This window comes from Saccopteryx bilineata, chromosome X (genome assembly GCF_036850765.1).
Source record: "Saccopteryx bilineata isolate mSacBil1 chromosome X, mSacBil1_pri_phased_curated, whole genome shotgun sequence".
NCBI classification, from domain to species: domain Eukaryota; kingdom Metazoa; phylum Chordata; class Mammalia; order Chiroptera; family Emballonuridae; genus Saccopteryx; species Saccopteryx bilineata.
In genome coordinates this window covers 105,023,459-105,040,732 of record NC_089502.1, presented here as the reverse complement: position 1 = coordinate 105,040,732, position 17,274 = coordinate 105,023,459, and the positions used below count along the sequence as shown (strand labels likewise).

At 46.0% G+C, this 17,274-nt stretch overlaps 1 protein-coding gene and 1 long non-coding RNA gene across 3 annotated transcripts in view; one reads left to right on the top strand and one right to left on the bottom strand.

Moving 5' to 3' along the window:
* Positions 1-300, bottom strand: part of GNL3L (G protein nucleolar 3 like) — a 30,417-nt gene extending 30,117 nt beyond the window's left edge. The window contains exon 1 of one of the 2 annotated variants that reach the window (XM_066249650.1): positions 173-300. The gene's annotated coding sequence lies outside the window, so the exon portion shown is untranslated. Of the gene's footprint in view, positions 1-55; positions 118-172 lie in introns of those variants that run through there. The other variant, XM_066249648.1, reaches the window with a different exon arrangement.
* The window catches only part of LOC136317114 (uncharacterized), a 56,231-nt gene continuing 39,223 nt past the window's right edge, over positions 267-17,274 (top strand). The window contains exons 1-2 of the long non-coding RNA XR_010727840.1: positions 267-392; positions 13,311-13,603. This is a non-coding gene — a long non-coding RNA (uncharacterized lncRNA). The remainder of the gene's footprint in view (positions 393-13,310; positions 13,604-17,274) is intronic.

Genomic DNA, 17,274 nt, shown 5'->3' with positions numbered 1-17,274 from the left:
CTGCCTTTCATCTGGGCCCTGGGCCCTTAACCCAAGAACGGAGCCTGCTCTTGACCTCTTTATTCCTGGATGGAGGGCGCCTCTTGTTTCACCTCAAAAAAAAAAACAAAACTGCGCTTGCCGCGCCACCTGAGGGGTGAGTGCTCACTACTAAAAAGGAGTCGTCTCTTACCTCCACTTCCGGCGGGGATCTGAGAGTAGAGGACCGCAACACAGCACTCAGCCCAGACGCTGCTCTCGGGCCGCTTCTTTCCGGCTTCCGGATCCCAGCCTCTGGGCTGCAGCTCCGAGGCGCTTGCACTCCAAGGGGGCAGGACTTCGGGCTGACAGCTCGCGCCAGCCCGTCCCTTTCCTGCGGCCGCTAGGGCCCCGCCTCCCGGCCGCCTCCTAAGGTAAGGAAATAGTTGAGGGGGGAGGAAGGAGGTGGGGAAGGAGGAGAAAACGGGAGGGGTTAGCGGCGGCTTGACTGCTGTGGCCGTATAATCTACTTGTAAACCAAGATCTTCTCTCTGCGGTCCTCTGCCTAGGCCTAAATATGCCTGTTCTGAAACTTAATGACCAGGAGATAATCATGAGCGCTTCAGATGAGGGGGACGGTCAGTGTCTTTGTCTACAGTGGAAGATGGATACTGGCAGGGTGTGAGAAAATGGCCGCCCGAGTCACATGTCTTGCCGAGTATTCCCCACCTGAAGTGACTTGGTTAGCTGTTTGCAGCAACCTTCCTGGCTTGTAGGACCTCAGACAAACCTGTAGGAAGCCACTCCCAGGTCCTTCTGAAGAAGCTAAGATTCATGGCAAGGCCCAGGAGAGGAACAACTGGAAGCCTCTCCCACCGGTTTGCCCTCATTCCCCTCCTCCTTCCTCCTTCCCTCAGGCCTGGGAGTAGCCCTGCAGAAGGGAATAGATTTCTGTCTCTGGAGTGGGGACATGTAACAGTTTCTTCAGAAACCATCTGGAGGAGCTCCTCACCTGACTGGAGAATTGAGGTCTCCCCCTAATTCTAGCCGCTCCTTCTGTGATAAGCTGCCCAAGAACTGTAAATCTTAGCATTAGCAACGCCATTTTAAACCAGAAAAGTCAGGCCTCTTATCCCCTCCATTCTTTGGAGAAAGGAAAGAGAAGAATGCAGGAACTTCCTGGCTTACAAGGTGTTTGTCAAATAAGTTTGTAAATATGATATATATGTTGGCTCGCTTATAGTTTGTATTGGGGGGGGGGACAGGCTGTAAGCAGGCCAGGTCGTTATAGCCTAAGGCTTGGTTTTAAGACTAAGCTTTTCCCCACACCCTTGACTGTTGCATGATGTAGGGTGGTGCACTCTCATGAGGAATCCCATTATGCCTCAGATAAGTGACTTTGTATCAGAGACTTTCTTGTTTGTATATTGGATTAAAGGTTTTGATTTCTATAAGGCCAGTAGTCAAGGCCACCATCACAGCCACCTGGCCCATGAAGGTTCACATTAGATTCAGACAGATGGTAATGAAACAACAGAGCCAAAAACTGGTGGGCCATCATATTTAATCCTAGCTTGCATCTGGAGGGCAAGTAAAAACACACAATGGGCTTTAAAACCCACTCATTCAGTGCTCACAAAGCTACTGACTTATCCGAGTTTCCGAGAATCAAAGGTTTCTTACCTTAATGACTCACAGGAGTGTCTCTTGGAATAGCCAAATATCCCAGTGAAATGCTGTACGTCCAGTTGCTGAAGGAGCCATGGTTTATTTTCATCAACAGCATTCTGTATTAGATGCTTTTTTTACAGTTTAGATTTCAGCTTTATGAATAAATGGAATACTGTCCAAATAAAAAATAAAAATAAAAAATAAAAGGTTTCTCGCTCACCAGCCTTATTCACCTCTGTTCCTCATCTCCTCCCTGCACAAACTGCACAAACTGGCTTCTCACTCAACACTCCACCATCTTGGCTGCTTCTCCTGGCCTTTTCTACGTGGTCTTTCTCTGCTCTCGCCTCTAATGCTAATCTCAGGAACTGAGAGCAAGCTCCCGGTCTGCCCCACTTATAGTATAGAAATCAAAACCTTTAATCCAATATACAAATAAGGAAGTCTCTGATACAAAGTCACTTATCCGAGGCATAATGGGATTCCTCATGAAAGTGCACCACCCTATATCAAAAAGGGTAGGAAAGGCTTAGTCCTAAAACCAAGCCTAGGCTTAGGCTATACGAATCCTGCCTCCTTTCAACCTGTCCCCCACATCCAATGCAAACTATAAGCGAGCAAACATATATATCATATTTACAAACTTATTTGACCAACACTAGTGTTGGGCGGATAAAATGTATTATGCTCACTTTGTTAAAGATGCCGTCACCCAGGTGATATTAATGTGTGTTGGGGGCAGACAGAATTCTTGTAGCCTGGGGCTTGGTTTTGGGATTAGGCCTTTCCCACCCGTTTTGATATGGGGTGGTACAATCCAGTCATGCCTCAGAGAAGTGACTTAGTATTAGAGACTTCCCTATTATGTATATTGGATTAAAGGTTTGGATTTCTACACTATAAAATGGGGGTAGAACGAGAGCTTGCGGCGCTTGGTTCCTGAGATTATCATTAGAAGAGAGAGCAGAGGAGAGCAGAGAAAGGCCACGTGGAGGAGGCCAGGAGAAGCAGCCAAGATGGCAGAGTGCCTAGTGAGATGCCAGTTTGTGTAGAGTTTGTTTCTGGGAAAAGGAAGGAGATGGGGAACTGAGGAGAATAAGGCTGGTGAGCTAAAAACCTTTGATTCTAGGAAACTCGGATAAATCAGTAGCTTTGTGAGCACTGAATGTGATTGGGTTTTGGAGCCCAGTGTGTATTTTTACTTGCCCGCCGGGTGCAAGCTAGGATTAAAGATGAAGGCCCATCAGTTCTTGGCTCCGTTGTTTCTTTACCGACTGTCCGAATCCAATGCGAACCTGCATGGGCCAGGCGGCTGCTGTGATAGTGGCTCTGGCCGTGCCTCCTGGCTTTAAAACTAAATAAATTCCTCAAAAATTCATCTGGATTTGGTGTCTTAGTGGAACTCGCAGGTTACATTACAACACTTGGAGGCTCCAGTGAGATTCTGGTGTTCTGCATTGTGGGTCAAATAAGTTTCCAAATATGATGTATATGTTTTCTCGCTTATAGTTTGCATTTGGTGTGGGGGACAGGCTGTAAGCAGGCAGCGTCCTTATAGCCTAAGGCAGGGGCCCCCAAACTTTTTACACAGGGGGCCAGTTCACTGTCCCACAGACCATTGGAGGGCCGGAAACATAAAAAAAACTATGAACAGGCCCTGGCCGGTTGGCTCAGTGGTAGAGCGTTGGCCTGGCGTGCAGGAGTCCTGGGTTCAATTCCCGGCCAGGGCACACAGGAGACGCGCCCATCTGTTTCTCCAACCCTCCCCTCCCCCTCTCCTTCCTCTCTGTCTCTCTCTTCCCCTCCCGCAGCCAAGGCTCCATTGGAGCAAAGTTTGCCTGGGCGCTGAGGGTGGCTCTATGGCCTCTGCCTCAGGCACTAGAATGGCTCTGGTTGCAACAGGCAACGGCCCAGATGGGCGGAGCATCGCCCCCTGGTGGGCATGCCGGGTGGATCCCCGTCGGGCGCATGCAGGAGTCTGTCTGACTGCCTCCCAGTTTCCAGCTTCAGAAAAATACAAAAAAAAAAAAAAAAAAAAAAAAACTATGAACAAATCCCTATGCACACTGCACATATCTTAATTTTAAAGTAAAAAAAAACAATACGGGAACAAATACAATATTTTTTTGGACTCCTGCACGCCAGGCCGATGCTCTACCACTGAGCCAACCGGCCAGAGAAAATACAATATTTAAAATAAAGAACAAGTAAATTTAAATCAACAAACTGACCAGTATTTCAATGGGAACTATGCTGCTCTCATTGACTACCAATGAAAGAGGTGCCCCTTCCAGAAGTGCGGCGGGGGCTGGATAAATGGCCTCAGGGGTCCACATGCAGCCCGCAGGCCGTAGTTTGGGGACCCCTGGCCTAAAGCTTATTTTTAAGACTAAGCTTTTCCCACCCTTTTAATACTAAGATCTTCTCAACACTAAGCTTTTCCCCACACCCTTGACCAGGCATGGCCAACAGTTTTTGCCCCTGGGCCAGATTAAACAGAAAACTTTTTTCACAGGCCGGACAAAATATTAAAATTAAAAAATGTTAAATACAAAAACGATTCATTTAAGTAAACAAAATTTTTTATATAATTTGTTTATGAATAAATATGAGTGAAAAAATTTTAATATATAATATTATTTTAATAAAAATATAATTACATACCATATAAATATCCAAAATGTATCACAATCAATCAAAACTATTTAATTAATAGAATGAGCTTGAAGGGGTTATATCGCAAATAAAACAATTACTTCATTTTACAAACAGCCTGGACACATTTTCAGTTATCAACAGCAGCTATGCTACAATGCCACTTGATTCAGCACACTTAACAAAAATAACGAACTGTTTGACTTTGGGTGCGCACTGGCAAATTCCGCCTAAAAGAATGTGGGGTTCACATCACTGCTAAACGTCAAACAGTTCATATAGAGTATAAATGAGTACAGGCCCTAGCCACTTGGCTCAGTGGTAGAGCGTCGGCCTGGCGTGCGGAGGTCCCGGGTTCGATTCCCAGCCAGGGCACACAGGAGAAGCGCCCATCTGCTTCTCCACCCCTCCCCCTCTCCTTCCTCTCTGTCTCTCTCTTCCCCTCCTGCAGCGAGGCTCCATTGGAGCAAAGATGGCCCAGGCGCTGGGGATGGCTCCTTGGCCTCTGCCCCAGGCACTAGAGTGGCTCTGGTCGCAACAGAGCGACGCCCCGGAGGGGCAGAGCATTGCCTCCTGGTAGGCAGAGCGTCGCCCCCTGGTGGGCGTGCTGGGTGGATCCCAGTCGGGCACATGCAGGAGTCTGTCTGACTGTCTCTCCCCGTTTCCAGCTTCAGAAAAATACAAAAACAAAAAACAAAAAAAAAAAAGAGTACAAAAGTTGAAAATCTTTATAATGGAATTTTTTTAAAAAATAAAAAACTATCACAAATCCATTTGACCAATTATTGGAAGTTAACCCTAGATTAGTCACACGCAGAATTCTTTTCCACGTATCACTATCTTCTTAAATATCTTGATTTCCAATAATCAAAGACACTTCCGCCGGGCCCTGGCCAGTTGGCTCAGTGGTAGAGCATCAGCCTGGCGTGCAGGAGTCCCAGGTTCGATTCCTGGCCAGGGCACACAGGAGAAGTGCCCATCTGCTTCTCCACCCCTCCCCCTCTCCTTCCTCTCTCTCTCTCTCTCTCTTCCCTTCCTGCAGCCAAGGCTCCATTGCCCGGGCGCTGAGGATGGCTCTGTGACCTCTGCCTCAGGCGCTAGAATGGCTCTGGTTGTAACAGAGCAACACCCCAGGTGGGCGGAGCATCGCCCCCTGGTGGGCATGCCGGGTGCATCCCAGTTGGGCGCATGCGGGAGTCTGTCTGACTGCCTCCCCATTTCCAACTTCAGAAAAATACAAAAATAAAATAAAGACACTTCCGCTTCTGAGTAGCTGAGATTTTAAAGTAGTGGAGAAAATTAAAAATTTAGTCGCAAGCCATATAAACTCATTACGCGGGCTGGATCCAGCCCATGGGCCATATGTTGGCCATGCCTGCCCTTGACTGTTACATGAAGTGGGGTGGTGCACTCTTATGAGGAATCCCATTTATGCCTCAAATAAGTGGCTTTGTATTAGTGACTTCCTTATTTGTATACTGGCTTAAAGGCTTTAATTTCTACACTATAAAATGAGAGAGACCAGGGGCTCTCTCTCTCAGATCCTGTCATCAGATTTGCAGAGGAGAGGCAGCCAAGATGGCAGAGTGCTGAAGGAGAAACCAGTTTATGCAGAGAGAAGGAAATGAGGGACAGAGGTGAATAAGGCTGGTGAAGTAGAAACCTTTGATTCTAGGAAAACTCAGATAAGTCCGTGGCTTTGGGAGCCCTGAATGAAAAGGAAAGTGTTTTCCCACTGTGTGTATTTTCTTGAGTGCGAGCTAGGATTAAAGGTAATGGCCCACCAGTTCTTGGCTCCGTTGTTTCATTCAAGTCAAATGAAACATTCCATCTGTCCGAATCAAATGTGAACCTGCCCAGGCCAGGCGGCTGTGATGGTGGCCGCGGCTACTAGCCACGGTAAAGAAACCCAGACAAGCTGACCTCTCCGGAAGTTTGCCTGACCCCGTTGGATCTCTAGGAGAGGCACCCCCTGAGATGTTCCAGGGCTCCAGTTTTCCTGTGGACAACTTCTCGGCAGACACCTCCCAGTCCCTAAAATTTGATGATTTGGCAGAGAAATCAAGGAGTGTACATTCTGACCTCCAGAGGTAAGTAAAGCAAATCTTTCACTTTACTGAATTCTAGCTTTCTGCTTTGAATTCTAGCTTTTCTGTTTGTGACTAGTCAATCTGGAACTATTGCGAAAAAGGATCAGACGCGATCAGACTTACGCAATAGGCTCTCCAGGGCCAAGATGTTGGCGGAGAGTTAAGTCCTGCCTCGGACTTCCCGAGACATATTTGTTTATGCTCTCAGGGAAGACTAGTGGGGACGTCTGTTTGTGGGGACATCTGTTCGAAGGCACTTAGTGAGGACTAAGTCCTCCCTCGGACTTCCCTGGACATGTCTTCTTGTGCTCTCAGGGAAGGCAATTAGTGGGGACTAAGTTAACTTCCTGCCTCAGATTTCCCAGGACACCTTTTTGCTATCTATCTGTAAAGCCAGTATCCAAAGCCACCATCACAGCTGCCTGGCTCATGCAGGTTCGCATTGGATTCGGACAGTCGGTAAAGAAACAACGGAGCCAAAAACTGGTGGGCCATCATCTTTAATCCTAGCTTGCACCCGGCGGGCAAGTAAAAACACACAATAGGCTCCAAAACCCACTCACATTCAGTGCTCACAAAGCTACTGACTTATCCGAGTTTCCTAGAATCAAAGGTTTCTAGCTCACCAGACTTATTCACCTCTGTTCCCCATCTCCTTCCTTCTCTCTGCACAAACTGGCCTCTCACTCAACACTCTGCCATCTTGGCTGCTTCTCCTGGCCTCCTCCATGTGGCCTCTCTCTGCTCTCCTCTCTGCTCTCTCCTCTAATGTTAATCTCAGGAACTAAAAGCAAGCTCCCATCTGCCCCCATTTTATACTGTAGACATCAAAACCTTTAATCTAATATACAAAATAGGGAAGTCTCTAATACAAAGTCACTTATCTGAGGCATGATGGGATTGCACCAACCCACATCAAAAAGGGTGGGAAAGGCTTAGTCCTAAAACCAAGCCCCAGGCTACAAGGATCCTGCCTGCCCACAGCCCGCCCCCAACACACATTAATATCACCTGGGCTACAGGCTTCCATGTGGGCAGCGCCATCTTTAACAAAGTGAGCATAATATATTTTATCTGCCCAACACTGTCCATGTTGAGATCCTGTTCTTTGCTCTTACTGTTTCTGTTTAAAAACCCCTGAGTCATTGGTGTGTAAATGGGGATCTCTGTTGCCTGCACCTGAGTTTACGCAGTCAGTCAGGCGAGCACCTGGGAGGCTCCTGACGGGCATCCCCCTTCCCGTGTCTAAAAGTCAAGTGTAAACATAAATAGCAAATTGTCTGTTTTGTAGGTTCTCTTTGTTTCTCAGGAAAATCTCTGGTGCGATTTCAATTGGATATTTCTGGCTTAAAACCAGAAGGCAGAAGTGACGGGAAATTCATAAACTCCATATGGTTTAGTGGCCGTCTGCAGGAAAACCTTTTCCATCTCCAGGTCTGGGGTATATACTGACAGCCTATACTAAAGAGAGCTAATATTCCAAGGTGGACTCAGCAGATGGTTGTCACTTTTGAAAGGCAACTCTGAGAAAACCATTCTAAAGCCCACAAAGTATAAAAAATAGCAAAGCAAAATTCATAGAAATATTATATTGCTTAAAGCTAAAACTAACTAAAGACCTAAGACAGTGCTGGAGGAAGTATACAGTAGAAAAGATTAGAACTTTTCTTTTCTTTATAATTTTATTTTATTTATTTAATTTTTACAGAGACAGAGAAAGAGTCAGAGTGAGGGTTAGACAGGGACAGACAGACAGGAATGGAGAGATGAGAAGCATCAATCATTAGTTTTTCGTTGCACATTGCGACACCTTAGTTGCTCATTGATTGCTTTCTCATACGTGCCTTGACCACGGGCCTTCAACAGACCGAGTAACCCCTTGCTTGAGCCAAGGACCTTGAGTCCAAGCTGGTGAATTTTTGCTCAATCAGATGAGCCCGCGCTCAAGCCGGCGACCTCGGGGTCTCAAACCTGGGTCTTCCGCATCCCAGTCGGATGCTCTATCCACTACGCCAATGCCTGGTCAGGCTAGATTTTTCTTTAAAGAATCTTAGAGAAAGCAAAGGGAACAGGCCAGACAGAAATGTTTGGAAAAGAACAAACCATGGGTGTGGACCTTGCTGGTTATCAGTTCCTTGAAATGAACTGCAGCTCCAGGAAGGGGAATGACTGATGGGATCATGAGTGATAGATGATCAGTGATGGGATTATCAAAGACAAACCCTCCGGCTCCCTCTCCCCTCCCCCTCCCTAAGACATGAAAGCCACATTGGCCCTCCATAGGTTAGGAGTAGTGACTTGTCACCCTCCACTGTTGTGGGAAAAGTTGTGTGAAAGAGAATGAGTGTGGAATGAACGAGACTGACACTAGGAGAGGGTTCCTACTCTCCCACAGGGCCAAAGCAAGTGTTGGGTCCCCTGCAAATTTCCCCTATCCTTCCCCAATTTCTTCATGTGGCATAATTGTTGTCTAATGTGGGAGGCATGCGGTTCACAGGGGAGACCCAGTGCTTTAGCCATGATGGTCAAGAATTGTAAGAAAAGGTTCTCAAGGGATTTCAGGGTTACTATGTCCCCAGGGAAATTAAGGACCTCATGTGAACTAGAATAGCCCATTGTTGGGAAAATAAGTTTGTAAAATTTGTTTTTTTTTTAGTTTGCTACTTTTATTGTTAAAAATAGCACTGGGAAGCCACGTGTGTGCTTGCCCTCAGAGCAGGGCAGTTGATTGCAAGTGGTGGATTGGATTACATTCCTACTTGGGAGGGGCCATTGTTTTGCTACTGTCTGCTGGAGAAGAGGTAGAGAAAGAAGCCATGTTTACAAAAAGAAAAAAAAAGGGAAAAGTGGCAGCAGGGATAGTGCCATCTCCATAGTGTTCAGGGCCCCCCGCTGCACTTACTTATGTTTCAAGCAGCAGTGCCAAATGGCATCTCCTCACGCAGCTCCTGGGGCCTGCTCCCCCTTAGGCACCAGAAATTCCAGGCATCCCAACCAATTCCCTTAAAATGACTTAATGGTGTAAAGCACTGTAGGTCAAAAAGAGGGTTAGCATCTCTTATGCCAGCTGGATAGCTACGAAATAGTGAGTGCATTTTGATCATTCCTTATTTTCTCAGTAAATCAGTGGTTCATTGAGGGGTAGTAGTTTACAATCCTCTGTTGGTCAAATAAGTTTTTTTTTTTATTTTATTTATTCATTTTAGAGAGGAGAGAGAAAGGAAGAGAGAGAGACAGAGAGGGAGAGAGAGAGAGAGAGAAGGTGGGGAGGAGCTGGAAGCATCAACTCCCATATGTGTCTTGACCAGGCAAGCCCAGGGTTTTGAACCGGCAACCTCAGCATTTCCAGGTCGACGCTTTATCCACTGTGCCACCACAGGTCAGGCTGGTCAAATAAGTTTTTAAATATGACATATATGTTTGCTCGCTTATAGTTTGCATTGTGTGTGTGTGTGGGGGGGGCAGGTTGTAAGCAGGCAGGATTCTTATAGCCGAAGACTTGGTTTTAGGACTAAGCCTTTCCCACCCTTTTTGATGTGGGGTGGACTTTGTATCAGAGACTTCCCTATTTTGTATATTGGATTAAAGGTTTTGATTTCTGCACTATAAAGTGGGGCAGACCGGGAGCTTGCTCTCTTGGTTCCTAAGATTAGCATTAGAGAGGAAAGCAGAGAAAGGCCATGTGGAGGAGGCCAGGAGAAGCAGCCAAGATGGTGGAGTGCTGAGTAAGAAGCTAGTTTGTGCAGAGAGAAGGAAGGAGATGGGGAACAGAGGTGAATAAGTCTGGTGAGCTAGAAACCTTTGATTCTAGGAAACTCGGATAAGTCAGTAGCTTTGTGAGCACTGAATGTGAGTGGGCTTTGGAGCCCAGTGTGTGTTTTTACTTGTCCGCCATGTGAAAGCTAGGATTAAAGATGATGACCCACCAGTTCTTGGCTCCATTGTTTCTTTACCAACTGTCCAAATCCAATGCGAACCTGCATGAGCCAGGCAGCTGTGATGGTGGCCTTGGATACTGACTTTACAGTACTAAATTTGTACTAATGATGAGACATATAAAATTGTATAGTCTGCCAAATACGAAGACTTCCTTTTATACCAAGGATCCGTTGTTCCGGAAAAATATTTTCTATGTTAGAAATGTGTATGTTATTTCAAGAGTCTTTTGTTAATTCTCCTTTTTATTTGCAATTTCACAGCCCTGTGATGTTGAAATCTTGGTTTAAATATTAAGATATATGTAATGATTATTAATGATATCTTTTTATACGGTGTATAAAGTGTTCAGCTTATTATAATTTCTGAAGCAGTTAAAGGGGTAAGGTCCAGTCTGCTCATGAGCATGTAGACCGTGGAAGCAGTATTGTTCAATATTAAGTCACCAAACCCAGAGTGACAAATATTACTATTGATTAGCTTAACAGTAGAATTCTCAACATAGTAGGTGGAAAGGAGAAAATGGATGACTAATTGTGGTAATAGGAAACATTTAAGTTTTGTGCCCAAATTAAAAGGGCTAAAGGATGTGAACAGAAATCTATTTCTCTTGAGCTTTTTAGACATTATCTGTTAGGGTGCATAAAGTTATAGCATAAATAAAGTATGTTTTCTTAGAATGTAAAAGGGATTTATGACTAAGTAGACTATAAGATTTATTTTATGAAGTATTGGTCATTTCAGTTGGTGCTTTTAACTAGATCTTTAGAATTTGAGGCATAGATATAATAGGACATAGTTTAAATCCTTTTTTCCCAAGTGACCTATAGAATTAAAAAGTTCAGAATCCCCTTTCTCGGGGAAGCCTCGAGCCCTAACAGGACTGTTAGAATCTGTACTGTACATACGCTGCCCCACTTAGGACAACCAAGACCACCTCAAGAAAATGCTTCTGGTTGCTTGGCCTAAGTGGGACCCTAATACTCAAGCAGGACAGGAAATTTTGGACACTTCCCACCAGTTTCTGTTTGCCAGGATCAGGGAAGATACTAAGGAAAAGAACGATAAATTTGTCTAATGTGTCAGAAGTTATTCAGGAGCCTCAAAAGACCCCTACAGCTTTCTTAGAGTACGGAAAGCTTACAGAGTCTATGCACCTCTAGACCCAGAGGCACCAGAAAATACTAAGGCAGTCAACTTAGCCTTTACATAACATTCAGCTCTAGAAATTAGAAAGGAAATGTATTATAAGTTTTTAATAAAGTAGAAACATCAGCTGCTAAAAAGAAAACCTAAGCATTTCAGAAGGGATATTGCTCCTCCCTCACTCATATAACTCTGTTTGGCCCCTAGGATGGCTGGTTAGCCAAAGACAGGTAAGATTCCTGAAGGCAGGAACAACCTAAGACAGGCACAGTCAAAGAGGGGCCATCAGGAGAAGGCTTAAGAATTAACAAAGATGAGGCTCAAACTCTCACCCCAACAATGCAGGAGCCTGCTCCCCTGAAATAGTGGCCTTCATCCACTATCCAGGGCACCAAAAGAGGGGGACTCACTAGAAACTCTAGAAAAACCAAGCAGCTGGCCCTGGCTGGTTGGCTCAGTGGTAGAGCGTCGGCCTGGCATGCGGGGGACCCGGGTTCGATTCCCGGCCAGGGCACATAGGAGAAGCGCCCATTTGCTTCTCCACCCCCCCCTCCTTCCTCTCTGTCTCTCTCTTCCCCTCCCGCAGTCAAGGCTCCATTGGAACAAAGATGGCCCGGGTGCTGGGGATGGCTCCTTGGCCTCTGCCCCAGGCGCTAGAGTGGCTCTGGTCATGGCAGAATGACGCCCCGGAGGGGCAGAGCATTGCCCCCTGGTGAGCAGAGCGTCGCCCCCTGGTGGGTGTGCCGGGTGGATCCCGGTCGGGCGCATGCGGGAATCTGTCTGACTGTCTCTCCCCGTTTCCAGCTTCAGAAAAATACAAAAAAAAGAAAGAAAGAAAGAAGGAAAGAAAGAAAGAAAGAAAAACCAAGCAGCTGATGACACTACCAATAAGGTAGCCCTAAAACCAGTGGGGTTTTTAGGAAATTTTAGTACCTTTACTAGAGCCCTTGTTGCCAAAGGTTTATTCAAAACCAATTAGAAAAAGATTTTGCCAGCAGGAAAGGGATGACTAAGAATAAAAAGAAATAATTAGAAAAGCCAGACTTGGAATCCATTGCAGAAGGCATAATGTCTTAGTATTTAGTCTGTGCCCAAATAAATACTGAGCAAAGTAAAGAAATTATAAAGAGAAACAGGGAGAGAGGAACTTTCCTAGGTGAACATTTAGAAATAGATTTTACTAAAGTAATTGATACCTTTCTAGGATAGGTAGAAGCTTTTCCTACTAGAAATGAGACCGCAGTAACAGTTGTTAAGAAATTGCTATATAGCCTGACCTGTGGTGGCACAGTGGGATAAAGCATCGACACCTGAAACACTGAGATTGCTGGTTCGAAACCTTGAGCTTGCCTGGTCAGGGCACATATGGGAGTTGATGCTTCCTGCTCCTCCCCTTCTCTCTGTCTCTCTCTTTCTCTCTCACTCCTCTCTCTCTAAAAATCAATAAATAAAATATTTTAAGAAATTGCTATATGAAGTTATTCCCAGATTTAGCTTGCCCATTAATATTAGGTCTAATGATGGGCCTGCATTTGTATCCAAGAGCTCACAGCTAGTGGGAAAAGCACTCAATATTAACTGGAAATTACATTGTGCCTACAGGCCCCAAAGTTCAGGGCAGGTAGAATGCTTGAATCAGATCTTAAAGGAAACTTTAACCAAATTTGTTTTTGAAACCAGTGAAAAGTGGCCCACCTTAATTCTCTTAGCCCTCCTTAGGGTGAGGTACACCCCCTACAGGGAAAGATTCACTCCTTTTGACATAATGTTTGGGAGCCCCCTCCTTTACTACCAAAACTCAGAGAATAAATAAAAGCTGAATTAAGTAACCACTCCTTCCTTAAATACTTACAGGGTCTGCAGATTACCCAGCAGGCTGCCCAAAAGACTGTCTGAGAGTCACTTCCAGCACTTCCAGGAGATCCGGTACATCCCTTTCAGCCTGGGGACTCAGTCTGGATAAAGAAGTACACCACACAAGCACTGACTGACTCCCACGTGGACGGGTCCACACACCAAGATCCTGACCACTCCCACTGCTGCCAAGGTAGAAGGCATACCTGCCTGGATTCACCACAGCCAGTTGAAGCCTGCAGCCCCAGCGGAGACACCCTCATGGATAGTGGAGACTGACCCAGCCTACCCTTGTAAGTTGACTCTGAGAAGGACAACATGCCCTGCTCCAGCCACTAATCGGGAGCTGGCTGGTCCATGTAGGTCTGAAGCATGAGGAACCTCGCCATGGGGCTCCTTATGATTGGACTCTGGGGATGGAGGGGAGCTAGGACAGAGGACTGTGAACTGTGTATTCATATCACCAACGAAGGCCAAAAGGTCTCACCACCTTGCTTTTCTATAGCTTCTGTGAATGCCAAGGAATGACCAACTTTATATCTGTTATAACCCCACAGATGCTCCTACTGAAGTAGTGTTTGAGGTAAAAATAGCAAAGGGACCTGACCTGTGGTGGCATAATGGATAAAGCATCAATCTGGAATCGTGAGGTTGCCATTTCAAAACCCTAGGCTTGCCTGGTCAAGGCACATATGAGAGTTGATGCTTTCTGCTCCTCCTTCTGCCTTCCCCCCCCCCTCTCTCTCTCCACTCTACCCCCCTCTCTAAAATGAATCAATAAAATCTTTAAAAAAAAATAGCAATGGGGGGAGGAGTTTGGCGATGGAAGGATGGGCCAACCATGGCTCAAACGAAGGTCAAAGGAAAGCCAGAACAAGTCACTTTAAATTTTGATGCATGTGCTGCTATAAGTCATACAGAAAGGGGGTGTGGGTCTCTCAGCTGGGAGAGAAACTATAGTGTAAACAAAAAGTATATATGTGCTCATAGCTAATCCTGTGGAATAAGCTGTTACTATTGGTCATGTGTCCAATAGGGTACTTGGGGAAAGGACACCTCTAAAAGGAAAGAAGTATATTTTAAGAGAGGGGTAGCTCTATCAAACTGCACCACCCAGCAGTGTAATCCTTTAGAGCTGATCATAACCAATCCCCTAAACCCCTGTTGGAAGATGGAGAAGTGCTAACACTTGGCATTGACAGAACAGGGCAAGATCCCATTGTTCCAATTGTTATTAGAGGTCAGGTACTGGACCACCCCGCTCAAGCCTTCCAAGTATATAAGTCCTTTTATAAGGAAGCAATTGAACCTCTACCTCCACCCCCACAGTCAACTAAGAACTTCTTCCTTAGGATGGCTGAGGGAATAGCCCATTCCCTAAATGTCACTTCTTGCTATGTATGTGGGAGAACTCTAATCGGGGACAAATGGCCGTGGGAAGCCAAGGAACTAGTTCCCACTAGGGCTAGGCCAAATGTAACAACCCTCCGCACCTCTGATGACAGCCAATGGATTTTGAAACATGCTATCATAGGGAAATTTTGCTTAGCCAGAGGAGGAGCAGATATGACTGAATCAGTGGGGGAACTGACTTGCCTTGGACAACGGTATTATAATGCCACCTCCAAGCAGAGTGTGTGGTGAGGAAACAGACGGAGAGGAATCCTTTGGCCAGGTTCCCCAAGCTAACTGGGGCCTGGCAGGACCCAGGCAGGGCCAGAGACTGGATAGTACCATGTGGACTTTACTTGATCTGTGGGCACAGGGCTTATACCCTGTAAAGCCAGTATCTGCAGCCACCATCACAGCCGCCTGGCCCATGCAGGTTCGTGTTGGATTTGGACAGATGGTAATGAAACAACAGAACCATGAACTGGTGGGCTATTACCTTTAATCCTAGCTTGCACCTGGAGGGCAAGTAAAAACACACACTGGGCTCCAAAACCCATTCATTCAGTGCTCACAAAGCTACTGACTTATCCAAGTTTCCTGGAATCAAAGGTGTCTACCTCACCAGCCTTACTCACATCTGTTCCCCATCCCTTCTCTCTGCACAAACTCTGCACTAACTGGCTTCTGTTTCAGCATGCCACTATCTTGACTGCTTCTTCTGGCCTCCTCCACGTGGCCTTTCTCTGCTCTCCTCTAAAGCTAATCTCAGGAACCAAAAGAGAGCAAGCTCCCAGTCTGCCCCACTTTATAGTATAGAAATCAAAACCTTTAATCCAATATAAATAGGAAGTCTCTGATACAAAGTCACTTATCTGAGGCATAATGGGATTCCTCATGAGAGTGCACCACCCTACATCAAAAAGGATGGGAAAGGCTTAGTTTTAAGACTAAGCCTTAGGCTATAAGAATCCTGCCTGCTTACAGCCTGTCTCCCCACATCCAATGCAAAGTATAAGCGAGCAAACATATATATCATTATTTACAAACTTATTTGACCAATGTAAGACCAGGAGCCGTCATCGTGACCATTCACATGCAGGTTCCCATTGGATTCGGGCAGGCGATAAAGAAATGGCGGAGTCAGAGGATGGGGGGCCATCCTATTTATTGGTGTCTCACCAAGACAGGCAAACCACAAAAGAAGACAAGGGAAAAGCAGAAAACCAGCTCTTCCCATGAAGGGCAAGGGATCAGGGGAGCCCCTGCAATTGTGATAGCAGGAACTGTGTGTCTGAGCTCCTGGTCTGTCCCACTTTATAGTGTAGAAAACCAAAATCCCTTAATCCAATATACAAACAAGGAAGTCTCCGATACAAAGTCACTTATCCAAGGCATAATTGGATTTCTCATGAGAGTGCACCACCCAGATCATACAATCAGTCAAGGGTGTGGGGAAAAGCTTAGTCCCAAAACCAAACCTCAGGCTACAACAACCTGGCCTGCTTATAGCCTGTCCCCCACACCCATTATAAGTCACAAGCGAGCAAACATATATATCATGTTTACAAACTTATTTGACCAACATTCCACCCCTTTTGCTCGCTTTACAATCTAAACCACAGGCATCTTCCATGATGGTCACTGTGCAGAGTAGGATACATTGCATAAACAGAAATAGTACCAACTACAGCAATAGGATTAACAGATCAAAAACTATGGGCGAGCCTGACCAGGCGGTGGCGCTGTGGATAGAGCGTTGGACTGGGATGCGGTTGAACCCAGGTTCGAGACCCCGGGGTCGCCAGCTTGAGCGCGGGCTCATCTGGTTTGAGCAAAGGCTCACCAGCTTGGACAGAAGGTCGCTGGCTCAAGCAGGGGGTTACTTGGTCTGCTGAAGGCCCACGGTCAAGGCACATATGAGAAAGCAATCAATGAACAACTAAGGTATCGCAACGAAAAACTGATGATTGATGCTTCTCATCTCTTTCCGTTCCTGTCTGTCTGTCCCTGTCTATCCCTCTCTCTGACTCTCTCTCTCTGTCCCTGTAAAAATAAAAAAAAATAAAAAAAAAAACTATGGGCGAAATGAGAGAGCTGTCAGTGGCACCAAAAGAGGCAAATCTTTTCCCTCTGGCAGAATACAGGCCAGAGTTTTGTCTGCAGACAGCACTGTAGCTGGCACCAGAGGCCGCCCTGAGCGGGCATACCAAACCTTATTGGCCAATACACCAGCATCTGTTGGTTCTATGTGTAGTAAAATAGGGGAACTCATTATTGGCCATAAAGAAATTACAAAGGTGCCCTTCAAAATGCTGTCCCCTTGAGCACTCAAGGGATAATACACTTCTACCTTAGGTGGCCAGGTGCTGGTTGCCCAAGGAGTTAACTGGAGGTCCACCTCTAGCCTCTTTCCCCATGGTGCCAACAAGGCCACCCATCTCAGATGGGGGGCCTGTACAGTCCAGGGCCAAGTCCATTGAAGCCGTTGTCCTTTAAGAAGGGCTGTTGGAGCAGGCAAGAGCACATTGCCCTGCTGTCCGAAACCTGGCTTGAGTAAAATGTCCTTAGTGCG